Source organism: Ranitomeya imitator, chromosome 4 (genome assembly GCF_032444005.1).
Source record: "Ranitomeya imitator isolate aRanImi1 chromosome 4, aRanImi1.pri, whole genome shotgun sequence".
NCBI lineage: Eukaryota > Metazoa > Chordata > Amphibia > Anura > Dendrobatidae > Ranitomeya > Ranitomeya imitator.
The window spans coordinates 558018237-558024236 of NC_091285.1; positions in this window are offsets into that span (position 1 = coordinate 558018237).

The following is a 6000-nucleotide window of genomic DNA, read 5'->3' on the forward strand; positions in this document are numbered from 1 at the left end:
CAGCGGCCATACTATTGAAGACCATAATATAAAACAGTACGTGGCCATTATGAAAAGGCCAACATGCGCATGAAACCCGCAACAAGAATGATCACAGCCAACATAAAAAGGTAAAGTATATAGCAAATAACTCACCATACGGCCATAATATATGGGACACATAAACACATATCAGCACAGTCTATATAACTAAATGGGCCTAATACAGAAATAGTACAAAGTGTAGTATCAAAACCGCAACGTATACCACTTAGTGAGGATGGAAAAGCGGTGAGATATATATCAATTACTCCTCCTTCCTATCAACCAAGATATATAAGCCCATAGATAAAATTCAAAGGTGCATATGCATAACAGCCAACATATAATATATATATATATAAACAATAATGTGAAAATAACACAAAAAAATAAAAAGGGAACAGACACAAATACCATAAAATCATGAGGGTAACATATCATCGAGCATACGGACAGGGGCATATACCGTACACACCAGCCCTGTAATTAAATAGTCCATACAGTTTAACAACAAGCAGTCACAAGTATTATAAATAGTCCAAAATATATGGAAATAGAACTAAACTGCTTCAGACCAAGTGGCCCAATGTTGATGGAGATGTTTTTCGTAGGGATATTCACGGTGTCCATAGCAGTCCATGTACGTAGAAACTCAAGACAGTAGATGACAATCCTCATATGTGCCACAACCAGTACTAAAAGAAAAAATGAAAACATTAAAACCACATAAAAAAAAAACAACATGCGGAGATCCACACGGAAGATCAAAGGACCAAGCAACCGGCGGACTACAAAAATGGTGCAAACGAGACGCTCTCATTTAAGCCATCGGGCTGAACAGTCTGGAGACGCCAAATCCACTGCGTCTCCAGCATTGCAAGTCTTTTAGATAGTTGACCACCCCTGATATCAATTTTCAATGAGTCAATACCTCTCACCCTAAGTAAGGATGCATTGCATCCATGGAATTCCTTAAAATGCCTCGGCAGAGTTTTGAGTATGGATCCGTCCGTGTGGCCAGCAGCCGCCTGTATACCCAATACATGCTCCCTGATTCTGACCTTCAGAAAACGTGTGGTCAGGCCTACATAAATAAGGCCACAGGGGCATGTAGCATAATAAATTACGTAACGTGTTGTACACGTAATATGTTGACGAATGGAATACGTTTTTGTACCCTTAGAGTTGGAAAAAGAATTACTACTTTCCACATTTGGGCAGGCGACACAGTGGCCACACGGACGGCATCCAACTCTTGGTGTAAATCGGTCCAGAAAAGTCGGGGGACTCTGGTGTACGTAGTGACTACGAACCAGATGATCCCGAAGATTTCTGGCACGTCTGAAGGTCATAGAAGGATGGGCTGGAAGGAATTTTCTCATTATTGGGTCGACCATCAATATAGGCCATGCTTTCTCAAGGGCAGTACGTATTTGAGCAGATTCAGAGCTAAAAGTGGTGATAAATCTAGACACATTCCCACTAGATGCGGTCGAACCGTCAGGGGCCCCATATAACAAATTACCATGTGAAGTGTGTTTGGCCCTTATATATGCTTTTTTAATAGATCTACCACTATAACCCCTCTCCTTAAACCGTATCCGTAATTCCTCAGCTCTATTTTCGAAGTCTGTGTTGGTGGAGCAAATACGTTTAAGTCGAAGAAATTGCCCTACTGGAATAGACTTAATCATGTGCCTAGGGTGTCCTGACGTAGCATGTAAAAGGGTATTAGACGACGTCTTTTTTCGGAAAATATCCGTATTAAGAATACCCTCATGGTCACTCCTCACTGTCACATCCAAGAAATCAATTGACCTAGTATCAAAAACAAACGTCAAATGGATGTTTCGGTCGTTGCTGTTCAGGGTGGACATAAACTGCCCAAGGTCGACGGATGTGCCCTGCCAGATGAAGAAGATGTCATCAATATACCGTGTCCATAAAACACTTGCCAGGTCTGGATCTGAATGCGCATTACTGACTTTGTGTGGTTGTCTACCAGGAATATCAGGTTGAAGGTTCCTTCCTGGAAGTTGGGACCTATATTTATTGGTCTCTATAAAATAACTGCTGCCATTAATCTAGTAGTGTTTCAGCTTGGGCTACCTCAGGTTCTTAAGATACACAATGTCTTCCATAGGTCTTTGCTCAAGAAGTATGTGGAACCTCTTGAGCCCTCACCCCTACCACCGCCCCAATAATGGTTGATGGAAATCTCAAGTTTCAGTTTTCGAGGATTGTAGATTCTCACCTCCAATGTCATTCCCTACAATGCTTAGTGCACTGGAAGTGTTACGGTCCAGAGGAAAGGAGGTGGGTCTCGGCATCAGAGGTGAATGCCCCCAGGCTGATTCATTTGTCTCACACCTCTTATACCGAGAAACCTGATCTTGAGTCAAGGGTATGTCAGAAGCTGCAGACAGTCACACTGCATCTAGCTGCAGAAGGTCTCTGCGTTTGACTTTGCAGACACCTTCTTAATCCTTCTGACTCTTTGACCCAGCGGCAACCTTTCTTCGTCTCTAATTGACACACCTGGCCCCTTGTGTTTGTAGACTCCCAGCCTGCTGCTAGGAGTTGCCGGTGATATTTCCATTTCCCCCTGTTGAGGCATGGCGCTATAGCAGTCGGCTATCTTACTTTTTGGTGCTGTTATAGGACATCTGTGTTACATCTCTGAGTCTACTCAAAGTTCACCTTTGTGGTGAAATATGTGTATATATATCTATATGTGTGTAGCGACATATGTCTAGGGTTATATGTGTGACTTGTGATAATGTAACATCTGTCATGAAGGCAAGTCACTCCTAGGTGTTAATAGGTACTTCCTTGGGACTAGTAGAAATTGTGTCTCCATATCTCACCAGGAGGTCTAGCTAGGGCAAAGAAGAAAGGAACACTTGACACCGCCTAGTGCTTGGAGGGGAGATGTAAACTGCGGCCTGGGGTTAGCTATTCCTGAGAACCATCTCACAAGTGTCTCCAGAGGAAAATAATATATATTCATTAGCAGAGCGGCCGTGCCCAATCAAACAGACCGCAATTATGATATTAACCTGGGGAACCGGTATAGAAACCTGACCTCATACCAAAGTTATAAATTGAGGCTGCAGACAGAGAATTGTGTTCACATGGTGGGGGCAGCCTGAGAAGCTGGTGTGATCCAATCTACATTCGTCCTACCCTCAATGAGCAGAAAGCAACTACCAGTTAGATAATTTCTGTAAGTTTTCTCCTGTTTATTTTGATACTGTTTTGCATAAGTTGTATGGCTTTTTATTATCATATTTTTATACCTTTTTCTTATTGTAAGCACTGACCCTTTTGTTATTAAAGTATAAAACTTTAACAAGTTGAACCTTGAATGTTCTAAAAGAATCCAAAGCCTAATGTGTGTGAGCCTTATGAGTGATAGACATATTTTTAATTAGCATTGTTAGTTTTGGGACTCATCGCCCGTGTATTCGGTGAGTGGTGGCAGCGTGTATGAGCGGGTGTGTGGCCTGGGTCGGTGTGTGATTTATGCTCCCATTACAGCATAGGACAGATGTTGAATGCTGGACTGAGAGTGAGGAGATAGATTAACCCTTGCAGGCACAACCCCAAGTCACGTGTGAGAGCAGGCACGTGACGAATAAGTGACACCACGGAGAAGGGATCTGTGACACCCTTGTTTGTTTATCCCAGCTCTCTTTAGCAGTAGTGGGGATTGACTAGTGCACCTCGTCCTTCCCTAAGCAGGGCTTATTGCAAGGGTCAGGCAGGGATTAGGTTCCTGCTTGGCAATAGGTGCAGAACCTATATAGGGACGTTTAGGGCAGACAGGGTGACTTTAGATCTGCCTAGGGGTCTCCACTCACCCCATCCCTAGTATTGGACTCCCTTCCCCTCATCCCTTTGTGTTGCAATTAGTCTACACTGTGTGTGACACCGTCGCCGCGCTAAAGTTTGTTCATCACTAAACAGCATGTCCTCCTGTCCCTCTTGGATCATGCAAGATGAGAGTTCACAATTAAGAAATTATGTTGTAAGGAACTCCTCAGAGCGTCCTAGAGTGGGATCACTAGTCTCCTGGGACTCATCATGGTGGGAGTAGGGAGGATAAGGGTGAGGATCAAGGTATCCAGACTTTAGGCTCGTGAGACAGGACCGTGTGGAAGACTGGGTAGTGCTGCCAAGCCTGCTGGAAGCATTATCAGCTATCCAACTGACCACCTGTTTGCACTACTTTGGCTTCAGAAGTAGTGTACCGTGTCTCCCTGCCAAGCGAGATAGTAATCTATTTGTCATGGATAGGTGTGTTTCATGTGTGCCAGAAACATGCGAAGTTACACCTGCCCCACGTCCTTGGCATCTGCGAGTACCATCATCAGCATTTCCACTTCCTCATCCCTTAACGCACATCTTACACATTTTGGAATCGCTAGGTCTATTGAAACCAAGTTTATTTTTAATAAATGAAAAAAAATGGTCACCTACAGCAATCAAATCAGTTTTTGTAAGTTACTCCACCATAATGTAACAGAGAGAAAGCAAAAGTGTATGAGTGACAATCAAATTCAGACCAGAAAAATGTTTTAATGCTTTTTGTCAGTTTTAGAGATCACAAAAATATACTCCACACACAGTGTATGGTTGAGAAATGTAGCCCAGGAAAATGTTTCAGCGATTTTTGGGTATGCTATATAACACAAATAGGACCTCAAAGCACGTAATACTTGAGGAATCAAAATTCAATTTTTTCAGCCCTCACAAAAAAATGCAGCCATATATTTGCCAACGGACTGTACAGGCCTAATCACCATCTATATACTGGATTATGTCTCTCTCCCTGGTCCTGCAACTCCCTCCCTCCCTTGGCTAAATGCAGATTGTATGTGATACAAACATTTAGCCCTTAGAAAAGCTGTTAGTATGATGGCTCAGCTTCAGCACCAGAATCAACACTACAGGCCTTTCTCCCTCCAATTTGAAGTGCCACAATGCTGTATAATGGCATCAGTGTGCTGAACCGGGCGGTGCCTGTCCTTTTATAACCACTGATGATGTCAGAAGGCCAGCCAATCACAGTAATTCCACAACAAAGATGGCTATGGTATTAGTGACTCACAGGCAATCCCCACATACTTATTGGCTGCATAACAGGCGCCAAAGATACGGGGCGGGGATTCCAGTTTTACATCAAGAACCACTCATTACTCGCCGAGTAACGAGCACATCTGAGCACCGTGATACTTGAGTGTATTTTTAAACTACAAAAAATGCTGTGAAAACATCAATGAAAAGGTCACACAAAAAAGTTAAAACACTAAGTACATCCAGCCTTAAATGGGTTGTCTTTCTAAAGTCAACCTCTTCTAGAATGTGGCAGGGTTAATCCTGTAATACAGTGTCTACATGTATGGTAATTAAACTAAAGGAAACTCTTTAAGATTATGCCTGGCCCACTGAAGATTATAGGCAAAGAGCAATATACACTGAACCTAGTCACAAGCGCATGACTAAAGAATGGCTGACTTCAGTCTGCAACCAACCAAAAAAAAACCCTTCCCCTATTTGCCATTTCCCTTTAACTTCTCACCTTACCCTAACCCATAATAAAAGACCAACACTGTGGATAAATTGGCCACAGCAGGCTTTATTAAATAACAAAAAAGAACCTACAGAAATGTCCCAAAGGTCAAAAAAGGAGGACATACCCCTAAGCCAAAGTCATAAAAACCAACATACAATTGGGATGGATGAATAAATAATATAGAAAAAACATATTTTAAAAGATGCTCACAGCGTAGCTGTGTACAAAATCCATGCCAGATAGGGGTTTACAATAATCCATACAAAATTGTATTAGAAAATTATAAACAAACTTGAGCAACAAGAGTGAGCAAATAAGGACAGCTAAAAAAATCAGTGTAAAACATAGTAACATAGTTATTAAGGTTGAAGGAAGACTTTAAGTCCATCTAGTTAACCCAT